The sequence below is a fragment of the Balaenoptera borealis genome (assembly GCF_965194805.1).
Source record: "Balaenoptera borealis genome assembly, chromosome: 14".
NCBI lineage: Eukaryota > Metazoa > Chordata > Mammalia > Artiodactyla > Balaenopteridae > Balaenoptera > Balaenoptera borealis.
Window position 1 is genome coordinate 78,191,433 of NC_138875.1, and position 15,226 is coordinate 78,206,658.

At 45.3% G+C, this 15,226-nt stretch overlaps 1 long non-coding RNA gene across 1 annotated transcript in view; it reads left to right on the forward strand.

Annotated features, from left to right (window-relative positions):
• The window catches only part of LOC309611384, a 216,857-nt gene that overhangs the window by 62,564 nt on the left and 139,067 nt on the right, over positions 1-15,226 (forward strand). The window contains exon 2 of the long non-coding RNA XR_014234495.1: positions 9,383-9,600. This is a non-coding gene — a long non-coding RNA (uncharacterized lncRNA). The remainder of the gene's footprint in view (positions 1-9,382; positions 9,601-15,226) is intronic.

Consider the following 15,226-nt stretch of genomic DNA (forward strand, 5'->3'; position numbering starts at 1 on the left):
TCCAAGAAAGACTCTGATTGGTGACTGCCCCTGGACCAATCAGCTATGATCAGATGAGCAGGGTCATGTGATGCATCACTTAGGGTATATCTGGAAGTAAGGCAAGATGTTTCCCCCAAGGAGAGAATTACCTGGAGCCTGGCATTCACCTCAAAAGGTGCCCACAGTCATACACTGGGCTGCTGGAATTAAAATGAAAGTCTGCCTTCAGGCTGATGAGTATCTGGCATAAAGGTAGCCACAAGGTTGGGTCTTAAGCAGCCATGGTCACTCTTCATTCATTCAAGCATAAGCATATGCAGTCCCCAAAATGCAAGCTCCTTGAAGTCCATGAATATGACTCTGGCTCAAGACTGTTACTGCTGGGCCTGGCTCAGAGCCTGCAGCATAGTTGGTACTTGTACTAGTCAAAGCGTTCTAGGTTCTTCTGCACTAATACACTTATCCCTTAACCTCTGTATCTTAAATTAACAAATATTCACTTCTCACACACATTTCCTGTCCAGTGCAGTCACTCAGGAATCCATACAGTCACTCAGGGATCCAAGTTGAAGGAGGTTCACCATGTGGAGTTCATTGGTTTCTGCAGCAGGGCAAGATAAACTATGGAGTATTATCTAGGGAATTTTCTTTGCAGTGACATATATCACTTCTCTTAATATTTCTTTGGTCACAACTAATCATATGACTCTTCCTGACTGCAAAGAGGCTGGGAAGTATAGACTCCTAAAGGAACACCAGCCACCAATGATAATAGTAATATCTGCCACAGTAGTCAACTAATATATGCTCAATAAAAGGCTAAAAATATCTGATATTTTTGAGCCTTTACCATGCCCCACACATTGTGCTAAATGCGTGACTTATCGACTATCTCCTTGAATTCTCACAGCACCCTATGAGTTGGCATGATTATGGTTCCTATTTTACAGATGAGCAATTGGAGGCACAGAGAAACTAAGGCAATTGCCCAAGTTTACACAGATAGAAGTAGAGGGACGAGGCTTCAAACCCAGGCCCTCAGACCCTGGAGCCTGCCCTCTCAGTAGCAAGTTACCCATTCTAACTACTCGGTAGGCATGTTGGCTACTCACTGTAGTGCAAGGCAGAATGTTGCAAGTATGAAAGAGGCCAGGGAAGCAAGGGCTAAGAAGAATGGAGTTGTTTTTTTTTTTCCCAAGGAGGATGGTCATGGAATAAATTGGGGGGATAGTCAAGGTCTTTGAGCTGAATCTTGAGTTCTTACAGGAAGAACTCATCAAGCAGATAAATGTGGGAAGTACATCTAGTTTGAGAATGTCCACTCCACCAGGTCAAGGCTTTGCCATGTTCACTGCTGCATCCCCAGTGCCTAGACAGCGTCTGTCTAATACAGAGACAGAACTCTGGCAATACAGAGCCTGAACGTAGTACCTGCTCATCAAACACTTGCTCTCAGTGAGCCATGAATGAAGTGAAATGAGCCATGATACAGTGTAAGCTCTTCCCTGATCCAGGCTGCAACTGTTCTCAAGAGAAGGGGGAGCTCGAGCCATGACTAAGAAGGGGGCAAGAAGATGTCTTTCTGGAAGAGGTGCAGTTTGCAAGAATGGTGATCCCAGATTCCTGGGCTGGTGTCTTTCTGAGAAAACTGTGAGCTGGAAGAAAGCAAGTCAGACAGTCCCCAGTGGCATCCTGCTCTGAAGGTACAGAGTTTAGGAAGCACCCAGGTGTTTCTGATCATGAATGAGCAGCGGGTCTGCCCTGTCAGTGTTCTCCTGTTTGGGAGACAAGAACAGATGAATGGAATGCGGAGGATGGACGTGAGCAAATGTCACACTTGCAAAGCAGTTGCTGGAGGGTCACTGAGATGGGAGCCTGGAACTTTATCTCAGTTAAATCCCACTAAGTTTTCCCAGATTAGAAAGGAGACTTTCTTTTCTTTAGAGGCTTGTTTTATTAAAGTTTGCCTTCTCTGCTCGTGACATTCTACAATAATGGTAATAAAAAAGGGAGTAGTGGTGACTATCTCCCGTCCTCTTTTTTAATAAGGGAATTTTACAACATCCTTTTAAAATATGATCTGGTAATTGGGTCACTGGTCTTTGAGATTCTTCCCAGGAAAATCTGTTGTTTTCATGTTGGTGTCTTTGTGCACAATCCTCGTTTGGCAGGTCTCTTACAGATGATGTAACAGATAACAAATGTGTTTAAAGCCCACGCACATCATCTTTCGAGCCTGATTTCTCAGACTCACAAACGTTTTGGACCTGTGGTCCTTAAGGATCTGCTTCCAGGTGGGTCACACCCAATAGCGCACAAATTGGACACTAAACTTTTGTTTAAACTCTTCTTTTTTTTTTTTTTTTTTTGTCCGAAAGTTCTCTCTTTCTATCCCTACACATGTTGCCTGGCAAAATCATTACTTCCCTTTCATGTGTGACTCAGCTGCCATCTCCTCTGAGCAGGTGCTTAACGAAAGGTGAGGTGACAGAACCGAGAACCGTGAACCCAAGCTCTTTCCATCACTCCACATTGCAAAGGAGTAAGAGAGAGTGAGGCAGAAACTTGACTGTGGTTTTCTCATGATGTCACCTAACAGTATGGAGGCCTAAGTGCCAGGCACTGTTCTAAGTGCTTTGTGTAGATGAGTCTAGTTAGCTTGGGGTGACCAGATAGCCGGGTGACTCAGGATATTTATGCTCAATGTACCAGAGCAATTATTTATAGTGTCACCTTTCCCTCTCAAAATTTTCCTGGTTTACAAGAGAAATTGCAGATTCCCCTGATTTATTGCTCACAATAGCTTTGTGAGGCAGATGCTATTATTAGTCCCATGTTACAAGAGTGAAAACTAGGACTCAGAGGAGTGAAGTGACTAGCCTGAAGTCACACAGCTAGGAAGAGGTAAAACTCGAATTTGAATCCTGATAGATTGAAATCCTATCATGGAAGGGAGAATACTCTTTATCTCCAAGAATTAAAGAAGAGACAGTGATGTGTCATTATAAGCTGGGAAACATTTGGACACCCCAAATGGCTTTATAGAAGTCAGGGTGGGATTTGATCCTTTCATCCATTCATTTAACATGTATTTATTGAGTGTGAGTGTGTGCCAGCATGCAGGTGCAGGGTGCAGGGTCGTGAGTCTACACAGACACACACACGCGCGTGCACACACACACACCCTCTCTGCCCTTAGAGAGTATGAAGCCTGGAGGGAAAAAACAGATGAGAGACCACGCTGATTACCACCAACAGAGCTTTCTCCTATACTTCCATTTTACTCAAAAACAGAGGCCCAAACTGGCCTCTTTCTGGGCAAATCCAAGATATTTGGGAGCTTACAGAATAATTTTTTTAATAAAAAATTTTTGACAACTGTAAACATCACAGAACTTCACACTTAAAATAATCAGCCAAGTGTTTTATTTCTCTTGAAAAAAATGTGGTGGGTGTGCTAATATCCGGCCCACCTTCTTCCATGGCAGGGATTGGTTGAAGGAAGTAGCAATTCCGCTCTTTACACGAGAATTACACTCTAGAGCTTAGCAGAAGCCCCATCTGGGCCACAGGAATCATTCTGTCACCTTCCTGGTACCTAAAGGCATTTGAGTTTACAATTCCTGTTTACATGTAGCTTCTTCCTTAAGTTTTCTTATGGACTCTTTCTTTTTTTTTCTAGGTTTTAAATATACTTATTTACTGAGTTTTCTATTTATCCCTAACCTGTTGGATTCTAGGTATTTCTTTTTTTTTTTTAAATAGCTCTGCTTATGCTGCAACTGCCTTATATGATGCCCAAGGCAGACATTGCTAATCAATCATGACTCTCCTGCCCGTTGAGCCTGAAGAGCCTCCATTGCTCATTGCTTTCCCCACACAGCTCCAGGCAGCCACTACTAATCAATCAGGAATGACATATACAATGAAACCCATTTGTTTTACTAACTTAATATCTACTGAAACTCCTTAAAGGCTGAGATGTATATTTTGTTCTTCTTTACTTATCCCCTGTCCCTCGAGGCAGGTCTAATGCTGAGACTTTCCCAGTGCAGTGGGGGAATAAACTGTTCCATGATAGGCCACATCTGAGCCCATCTGTCTGCCCACAGGGGTCTACTTACTGGGCTTCTGGAAAAGGGGCCAAGTCTTCTGAAGGGAGGAGAAGAGAAAGAAGAAAACAGCTCCAGTTAATTGTCCCTTTCTCCTTTTTTTTTTCTCTTTCCCTCTTGCAAAAAGGAGAAAAGAACAATATGAGCCAGCCAAAAGCTCATTAATGCACTTGACCTTCCGAAAGAAAATTAATTCCAACTTCACACCTACCGGCTGTGTTGCTCAGCTTTGTCAAAGCGTTGCCATCATTAGGAGATGACATGGCTGGAGGGCACCAAGAGTCTGCCACCTCCCTACGCTGGGCTGAGTTAGTAGGAGCTGGCAGAAAGCACGCGGAGGCGCCGGCCCTGTCAGCTTTTCACTGTGAATTAAGCTCCCTTCTGTTGGCTCTGGAAATTGTTATCACTGTTGAGCTGCCCTGATGATTCTTACCAGGCTCCCTGACAGTGAAGACCCGCAGAGGAGTGGCCTTGAGGGTCTTATGTTGGAGGGATGGCAGATTGTGTGTGTGTGTGTGTGTGTGTGTGTGTGTGTGTGTGAGAGAGAGAGAATATGGGCATCCGAGTGGGTGTGTGTATGTGTGGGTGTATGTCTGTGCATATAGGTGTACAAATACACTCAAGTGGGGACCTAAAAGGGTGTGCTTGGGTATCTGTGTATGTACATTCGGGTGGATATAAATGTCATCCTGTGCATTTGTGGGTATGTGTGCTTTGCCAAGTGTATACATGCCTATACATAAGAGGACACATGTGCATGCATGTTTAGAATGTGTGTGGTCACATATATGTATGTGAACAATGCATGGAGAGTGTATATGCAAGTCTAAGTGTGTAATTGTGAACATGCATGCACATGTGCACGTGTAACACTGTGCATGTTTCTATGTGGACATGTCCACATTCACGCGTATGTGAGATTGTTTTCAGTGCTACATGATCCCACACAAGTCTCAAGGCATGTTTGAGCAAATCATAGACACCAAACTCCCTCCTCCTTTCTTAATGATGTTGATATTTGATATTGAAAAAAGTTAAGGTAATTATTGTGACAAAGGCCAGAACTTTTTGGACTTCTAGACTCTTTATTATTTTGATTTTAAATGATTATTTTGAAGTTTATGAGAGTTGGAAGGAACATGATCTTTTCATTGTTAGGAGCCTAATCTGGCCCCGCTGTACACGTGGGCCATGATACATTATGCACAGAAGTGTGTTTGTGTGTGTGTGTGTGTGTGTGTGTGTGTGTGTGTGTGTGTGAGATGCACATCCGTATTTGCGTGGGTATTCATATGAACAGTAATTGCCTGTGTAGGCAGTTCTCCATGCACATTGGTGAAGTTTCAGTTTAATTTGAAAATACATGCAGAGCTTCATCTGTATCAGGTAGCGTTTTAGGAGCTGGGGAGAGAGGGGAGAGAGAGAGAGGCGGGTAAAACCCCGTTTCTGTCCTCGAGAAGTTTCCTCTTATTGGCCAATTATAAATATTTACCAGTAGATCCTCATGGCTCTATGTGGAGCTGGATTCTGAGGACATGCCCAGGCTCATCAAGAAGCCATTATTGGGCTTCCCTGGTGGCACAGTGGTTACTAATCCGCCTGCCAATGCAGGGAACACGGGTTCGAGCCCTGGTCCAGGAAGATCCCACATGCCACAGAGCAGCTAAGCCTGTGCGCCACAACTACCAAGCCCGCGCTCTAGAGCTGCAAGCCACAACTACTGAAGCCCGCGTGCCAAGAGTCTGTGCTCTGCAACAAGAGAAGCCACCACAATGAGAAGCCCACGCACCGCAACGAAGAGTAGCCCCCGCTCGCCACAACTAGAGAAAGCCCACGCACAGCAACAAAGACCCAATGCAGCCAAAAATAAATAAATAAAATAAATAAATTTATTTAAAAAAAGAAGCCATTATTGATTAGTGATGTCTGCCACAGACGTGGGATATGGGGTTTGTAACAAGTATGTCATTTATTTGCCAGAATCAGAATATCACACCCAAGATGGCTCTTTGTAATCCTGGGTTCAATGTCCTCATTTTATAGCTGGATAAACCATGGCAGAAAAGGAAAGGGAGTTGCTTAAGCAGGGCTGACTTTAGAGTGAGGTAAGTGAGGAACTTAGGTTGCAAAATTTAAGGAGACACTGTCAGATCTGTGCAAATGCCCCCTCACTTGCCTGTCCCTGAGAGTGAATGCCTCCTTAAATTGTGTGCCCTAGCTGTCTGATTTGTTTCACCTTAATCCCAGCCCTGGCTCAGTGTCACATTTAAAAGGATCACCACACACTCTGTTTGGAGACAAAGTTCAGTGACTCTATTTACTAGCGTTTGTCTGATTGAAAGAAATAGAAATCAAATGAAGCTTAAGAAAAATGGGAATGAGGTGTCTCACAGAACCCAAGGGCAGGGGTTTAAGTAGGGTGAAGAAAGGTCTAGAACTTTGACCCTGGAGAGAATTCTATCTCTGTTTCTCACACTTGCTTCCATTATTCTTTCTGGGCTGAATAGCTTTCCCTGCTCCACCAGTTACCAATTCTGTCCATCTGGGAAATTTTCTTGGTTTTCTCGTCTATACAATTATTATTCATCACTTCCTTACCTCCTTACCTTATAGGGTTTGTAAGGAGTAAGGTACATAAACCATTCAAGTGGTTGACAGAGTAAGTGATATCAATCATCACCATCATCACCACCACCATCACCATCACATTGTCATTGTCTCATCATCATCACCATCATCACCACCACCATCGCCATCACATTGTCATTGTCTCATCATCGTCACCATCATCACCACCACCATCGCCATCACACTGTCATTGTCTCATCATCGTCACCATCATCACCACCACCATCGCCATCACACTGTCATTGTCTCATCATCGTCACCATCATCACCACCACCATCGCCATCACACTGTCATTGTCTCATCATCGTCACCATCATCACCACCACCATCGCCATCACACTGTCATTGTCTCATCATCGTCACCATCATCACCACCACCATCGCCATCACACTGTCATTGTCTCATCATCGTCACCATCATCACCACCACCATCGCCATCACCAGTGTCATTATTATCATCATTGCCATCATTGCAATCATCATCATCATCATCATCATCATCTAAATTCCATGGAAAGGCACTCTGAGTTGCCCAGATTGGGCTAATTCTGATCCAGTTAATTACAGCCACATTAAATGTCGACCTTCTGGGATCCAATCCCTGTTGTTTGTTGGCAATTGGTGGTTAAGGGTGTGAGCCAGGCAGACACTCCCAAAGTTCTGGGGTATTCTCTGGTTTGGTTTTGTTGGAACCTCGCTGAGGGCAGCGGAGGGTTCTCTTCTGCTCCATTTGGATCTGTTGTTCAACCCACCCCCTCACCTGTTGAAGACCCCAACAGTGGTTCAATCTGCTCTACAGCCATGCCTGCCTAGCCCCAGGTTTTGAGGTTTGAGCCCACTAATTGAGGGCTGCAATTAGTCTACAATCGGTTCTGATCTAGGGGATGCCACTGAGCCCATTGGATCCAGGATAGGTAGGATTTTGTGATGCAGGGGTGGTAGTGGTGAAGGGACAGCAGGATCAGGGAAGGTCTGAAGCTTTGCGTATTGCTGAATCATGATGGTTGTGGGGAGAGGAGAAGCCCCAAACCCCAACTAGAATGAGAACCCAGGAGGGGAAGATGGCAACAGAATGTGGAAGGGAATCTTTTTCTTTTTAATTAATTTTTATTGGAGTATGGTTGCTTTACAATGTTGTGTTAGCCTCTACTGCACAACAAAATGAATCAGCCATACACGTACAGATATCCCTTTCCTCTTGGACTTCCGTCCCATGTAGGTTACCACAGTGCATTAGGTAGAGTTCCCTCTGCTATACAGTATGTTCCCATCAGTTGTCCATTTTATACAAGTATCAATAATGTATATGTGTCGATCCCAGTCTCCCAATTCCTCCCACCCCACCCCTTTCCCCCTTGGTATCTATACCTTTGTTCTCTACGTCTGTGTCAGTACAGTGGCTTTGTCTGGTGGCGAAGAAGAAGAAGAAGGAGAAAAAGATGGCGGAGGAGGAGGGGAAGGGGGAGGGGGAGGAAAAGGAAGAAGAGAAAGAGGAGGAAGGGGGGGAGGAGAGCAGTGAACAAAGGAAGCAGTAGCAGGAGCTGATGAGAAAAAAAGATGCAGCTGCTGCCGTGATACATCGAAGAAGCTGATAACGATGAAGATGAAGATATTTCTGAGCCCACCCAGCTTCAGGGGAGCCAAGTTCTAATTAACACAGACTTCTGGAAATGGCCTCCTTCTCCCTCATTATGCTCGAATCTATAACGCACACCTGCCCTCTGGCCCACCCCCCAGCTCCCCCTCCCCTAAGAAGAAAAGAAAGGACCCTGGGGCCCCCAACAATTCCAGAGTTCTGGTTCAAAGGAGGGTGCTCGGGCTTGGAGAGCTGTGCCCTGCGGTGGAAAGGGGGCTGTAAGGGTAGCTGGTAAAACATTTACCTATGTGGCTGGATGGAGGAAATTGCTGATCCCGTATCACCAACCCCTGGAGGTGGGGATGAGGCCCCCATGACACAGGCTTGTCCAGGTGTGGAAAATATGGTCGTGCCTTTGCTTCCGATGCCCATGTGAATAGATCTCACTTCTTCTTTTATCCCAGAAAGCCATGGAGATGATAATTAAACTCACTTCCATGTCTTGAGGGATCACAGTTTACTGGGTGCTGCGTTCAGCTTTTACGTATTTTTCAATCCTCACATGGGCACCATGAGAAAGTTGTTGTTATTAAATTGAAGCGTATGAAATCACTGACATTCAAATATTGCTAAAGTAGGAGATGGGCATTTTCATACGATTCAACCTATTATTATTCTTGTTTTTGTTGTTCTTGGAATCGCAGAGAGGTGAAATAACTTAGCCGAAGTTACCCAGCTCCAGTGTTAGGATAAGCTCCTTACCATGATTGGGAAGCTCACATGTTCTGGGTGCTATTATCTCCTGGGTCTCCATTCATAGCTGCTTCCCTCCCTCCGCCTCTCCAAGCCTCAGTTTCCACACGTGTAACTGAGGATGTGACAAAGAAACTGCCATCTGTTAAGCATTAATATGTTCCGGCTCTGTGCTGAGCTTTCTACCCCCGACCCCTGATTTTCTGCTCCCAGCCCCTCTCTGATACAGGAATTACTCAGAGCCGATGCATGCGTGGGTCTGAGCTCTGTGTCTGCATCTAGTAGAAGCCCAGCTAATGTTGCCCTTATTCTTGTGACCCCTCTTTCAGGAGCCTCAGTGTCAGAACAGGAGGGCAGAGTACACTCTGCGACCAGGAAGTAAACCACCTTCCTCCTGGCCCAGCGAACGCATGCAAGGCAAGCAGCGGTCCCTCCCGTGGCTCATTCCTAGGAAATCAGAGGCAGACAGGAACACGAGTCTTCCAAATGTCTTATCAGGGAGCATCAACACGTCTCTCTTGCAGATGCGGATGACCCTTCATGGTGGGTGAGTCTGGTGAGATGTTATGCCAGATCCTCTTCCTACAGCACCCGTTGGGGAATGAAAGGAGGGGACAGAAGGAAGCAAACGCTTGTCATGTGCACATTCGGGTTATTCGGATCACTTTGTTCTACTGCTGGTTCTTTGGTCAAACCATTCATTTGCTAACCATGCATGAACAGGGACTGTTCTAGGTGCATCCAGTAGCTTCTGATCTCACCGATCTTGCACATTTGTGTGTCTTTTAACTCTCTGAAGCCTGCAGCCTGAGACAGTCCCCCTGGCAGCCACTCGACCGGCGGCTGGTCCCGCTCCCTGGGTGCTGTAGGTGCTTAGACACTGACGGCTGAATTAGACTGTGTCACACTAAGGAGAATGGTACTGACCTCTGTGAGTTCATGTCCAGGCTCATCGAAGGCACATTGAAATACTCAGAAAATATTTGTCAGATGGAAGTGAATTGGAGCACAGACGTTCACATTTCTTCCCAAGTCTGGCTGGGGTTTGGGGAGAGGAGAGGTAGGGACTGTTTTTATTTGCTGTCGCTTTGGTTTGATTTTCACCGTATCGACTTCCCTGGAAGGGAAGGGGCCCCTCAGGTGAATGGCGAGGAACCCCAGATCAGGCCTGGCTTATATTCTCGTAACTTTCTCATGTTACCGGCTCTGGATACCACCCCACAGGCCGCCTCATTGTGTAAAAGTCTCCCAAGCATCCTGGTGGACCCTGCGACCATCCTAAATCCCCCCAGAACAAATCCCCCAGGCATAACAGACAGGCATTCCCTAAAGTGAGTGACCCCCAAGCACACAAAAGGTGCACAAAAGGCAAAAAAAATAGCCTGCCTTCATTCCGCCTGAGACCTGCGATGCAATGCCATAAAGCATTTGCTTTAGGATATTAAATGCCATTGGTGATGAGAACGTCGTGTAAGATTTGCTTTGCGATGTCTTTCTTCTCAAACTGTCATTAAAAATGAATTATAGGTGAGACCGCGTCTAAGAAACAACACGATTAGAATTGAGGGTTGGGGAGATCGGGTTTCCCGGGCTGTCTTGCCATGCCCTCCCGAGTCCCAGAGATGAAAAGCCTGTGTCAAAGTCAAGTGCGTGTATGCAGAAGGAACACGTGTTCCCTGCTGAGGTGAAAACAATGAAGCCTTGTAGGACATTGTAAACTGCCGGTTTCAAAAGGAGGATTCCAGAGGGCCAGGCTGGGGGACACTCCTTCTGCAGAAGCCCGCGGAAGTGAGGTTTTACCCAAGGCCAGACTGGCCGCTTTCCAAACTGCACTTGAAATGTTGCTGTCAGAGTTTTACATAATAAGGACATAAGGTCTCATCTGTAGTTTATCTTTATTATGTGCCTGGCACTTGTCACAGCAACCCGAGGATTCAAATATTATTGTTATCATTCCTATTTCACAGATGAGAAAACGGAGGCTCAGAGAAGTGAAGTGTCTTACTTATAGTTGCACAGCTGGAGTGAAAGGATTTGAACCCAGGCAGCCATGCTCCAGAGCCCACAGGCTTAACTCACTGTGTACACAGAGTTGTAACTTCTAATTTAAAGTGAATCCAAATACCCCTTTTGCTTCACTTTGTCCATATCTCTCTCTCCCCAAAAGTTGCCATTAACTAAGCACCAACTATGGGCCATTCTCCTGGGTGCTTGCTTTGTGTTATGCCTGATCCTCATTATAACTCTGCCAAATTGGAGGTGTACTTTACTGTATTCAACAGAAAATTGAGACATAAAGTCACACAGCAAATAAGTAGCTAAGCAGGGAATAAAATCAAGTCAGCCTAATTCCAAAGAAAACCTGCTTGCCATGAGGCCATGTTGTGTAAAACGACTCACAAGCATTGTTTTGGGGTCTGAGAGTAAGCATGCTTCTTATAGATCAGAGTCTCCTGGAAATCATGGAAGGGTTTAGAAGTTAGGGTGGGTTGGGGGATACTCTGGAGTCTGACTACTTTGGGGTCTGGATTGCCTCTGCCTGTTGGACCAAGAAGGTTGAGCTGCTCTGGATAAGCTGGTTGTCGGAGGACAGCATCCACTATTTTATAATTATTGTTGTTATTGTTGTTGTTGCTATGGTATGGTTGCTATGGTATGTCAGAGCAGTTTTCCCTTATAGAAGTCTCCATAAGTGTTTGCTGGAGGAGCTGAATCAATAGAGATGAAGGAAATGTTTGAAACAAGGAAAGAGAAAAAGAGGAGAAAAACAATTCATCCGAAATTGCAAATCAAAGAAATGGCCAGAGACTTGTTTTGTGTCATCTGTATGCTGTTTGTATCAGTCACAGTAAGTTTGATTATACTGCAGTAACAAACAGCCCCCACGTTTTAGGAGCATAAATAACAAACATTTATTTTTTGCTCTTCCAACATGTTCATTGTGTTTCTGCCGGTGGGATCAGTGGGGTTCCTTTGCTCGTTTGTTATTACAATAACTTAAGAACTGAGGCAGAGTGCTTATCTCTTCATGTGCTTCCATTGTAACTGAGGCAATGAGAAGAATCTGGGGGAATACTGCATTGGCTTTTATAGTTTCTACCTGGAAGTGATGTGTGTCACCTCTGCTGACACATTGGCCAAAATGAGTCACATGGCCACCCCCAGCTTCAAGGGGACAAGGCAAGTGCATGTCCATCTTGTTCCCGGGCAGCGGCAGCTCCAGAAATATTTGGTAAATAGCACCAGTGAAAACCACAACGTACGCATAGTTTTTAATTATTTGCAAATACCTTGTAACTAAATATTTTATATGAATTTAGAGATCTAAGTTCTCTGCACAGAATTGGAAGATCTGGCAGCACTGTCCCACTGGAGGCAAGCAGTGGTGGCCCTTTAGAAGAGGCGTACACTTTCCATTTTGCTGCTGGCCCCACCTGGCCCCCTTCACTCATTTTGGTTAGGTGCCTGGCTCCTGGGAGCATTTGGTGTGCAGACGTCTGGTTTGGAAGGATGAAAGTAGCCGCTCCAAGCTCACTCTGGCATTTTGTTTCCATCACCAGATGCGTTTGTAATCTACTCCCATCCCAGAGATGAATAATGCTAATACCCTAGAAGTGCCTTGTGCAACCCAGGGATCAGACCCGCTGGCTGTAGCACTCAGGCTTGTTGGCAACAGTGGGATTGCATAAGCCCATGAAGGGAGTATTTAAGGGATTCATGAAGTTGGGGGAGGGAGTGTGAATCTGCAGGAGGAATTGCAGAGCCCATGCCCCTGGTGAGGGGATGCCCAGGCTAGTGGGAGCTAAGGCAGGCAGCTGTTTCTCCTGGTAATGTCCTGTTTCATTTAAGCTGCCACTGCCCATACAACTACTCTGGGTTCCCAGCATCCCCATATGAAAGAGGCGTGGGAACCTTCCTGTGCAACCAGCAGCTTGGGTTGAGACAATGTTTTGTTCTCAATTGTGACCTAAACCCAGTAGGGTGTAGAAGGACTACAGTGGGAAGGTGTAAGGTTGCATTCAACAAAAGAGAGTGTATCAGTCTGGGGAGGTTAGATTATGTTGCAGTAACAAGCAATCCCAGAATCTCAGTGACTGAAAACAACTAGAGATTATTCTCATTCACTATTTTCACTCACTTGACATGCGGATCTTGAATCAACAGGACCCCAGCAATCTTGACTCTACTTACAGTAGCCACTCATGGTAGGATAATGGATTAGCCACCACCTTCACAATTGTCAGTCTCCATCCTAGAGTGAGAGAGCTCTGGAGGGTGCCACCTCAGTAATCAAAAGCTCCTGCCCAAAAGTGACATGTCTCTTCCACCCTTCATATGCCCCACTCAAGTATGGGGGGGGGGCAAGAAATGCACAGAAACAGACATACTTGGTGAACAAATTTGTGAATGACCACCGTATTGGGAGAGGAGACTATTGGCTTTTATAAACACTATAAATAAAAAGACGTTATTAGACAAGGGCATCATTATTAGCCACAATTCAATGCATCCATCTTCAAGACCACCTAGCCTCTGTACTTGCTGTTCCCTTTGCCTAGGACACCATTCCTTCTGCTCTTTGACGTGCTTCTTGTCCTCATTTAGGTTAACTGCCATCACCTTGTGGAGGGCTTCCCTGACTACTCTATCTAAATTGACCCCTCTTTGCCCCCTCCCCATTCTATTGTGCATCAAGTTTGAAAATTTTTCTTCCTAGCCCTCATCACTCTCTGGGCTGATGTTTCCAAAAAATGTATGTGTTTGTATTTATTTCTTGTCTTCGTTCGTTCTCCCACACTAGAATGCAAACACCATCAGAGCAGGCACTGTTGACCTTCACAGCTATATCCCCACCATCTTGGGCAATGACTAGCACATAGTAGGTGCTCGATAAAGCTCTGTGAAACATATTTGAAATAAATACATGCCCCCTAAATATGCATGGATGAACCTATCCATGACTACAACTAGTGTAACGCGTACTTTGCTACTCTCCGCATCCACCTTGCCAGGCAGGCACTAGCATCAATCCCATTCTGCAGAGGAGAAGACTGAAACTCAAAGAAGTAAAATGACTTATGTGAAGCCAGAACTAGAAAATGGCAGAGTCCGTATTTAAACTTGCCGAAGCTTATGCCATTTCTACTGGGCTCCACTGGCCCTCAAAATGCAGCTATTTATGAAGCCTCCTGGGTGCCAGGCATGGGGCCAAGTGCTAAGGGGAGGAGATACGTTCTAATTCATGGTCTCTGCCTTCTTTTCAACAGAATTCCACTTTACTAGTCTAGGGTCTCAGTGATTCTATTTATTTAGTATTTGATTTACAGGTGGTAGTGGGTTAATGGTGACCCTCCAAAAAGATACGTCCACATCCTAACCCTCAGAACCTGTGAGTGTGACTTTATTTGGGAAAAGGGTCTTTATGGATGTAATTAGGTTAAAGATCTCAAGGTGGAATCATCCTGGATTACCCAGGTGGGCCCTAACCCCAAGGACAAGTGTCCTTATACGAGACAGAAGAGAAGAAGACACAGACACAGAGGAAGATGAAGCAGAGATTAGAGTTATGTAGCCATGAGCCAAGGAAGCCAGCAGCCACCAGGAGCTGGAGGACGCCAGCAAACGTTCTCCTCTAGAGCCTTTGGAGGGAATGCAGCCCAGCTGACACCTTAATTTTGGACTTCTGGCCTCCAGACTATGAGCGGATACATTTCTATTGTTTTAAGCCATGAATTTGTGGTAATTTGTTACAGCAGCTACAGGAAACTAATACAGGTTCATATCTCGGACATGACAAAGTTGTATATTTTGGACATTGGATTGTATTCATTAGAAATATCACAGCTCCAGTCCTTTGCCCACCTCCTTAGGTGCCCCTCACCCCATGGTCACTCATGTTCTGGAGTCATGTGCCTCTACATGGTCAAGCAACCTCATAATGCACTTGGTACCTACTATGACAAAGCCCCTTGTAACCTTCCCTGACAGTTTGCACACACTCCTTCCCAAGTGTCTGTCCTCTGTTGGAAGTGTAACGCTGGACCCACAGTATAAGATGCAAGCAAAGTGCAAGGAACTTAGTAAATGATAACTGCTTCGAATCCCAGCTCTGCCACTCAGAGTCTTGGTTTCCTCGTCTGCAAAATGGGCTCAACCTTAACTTCATAGGGTTG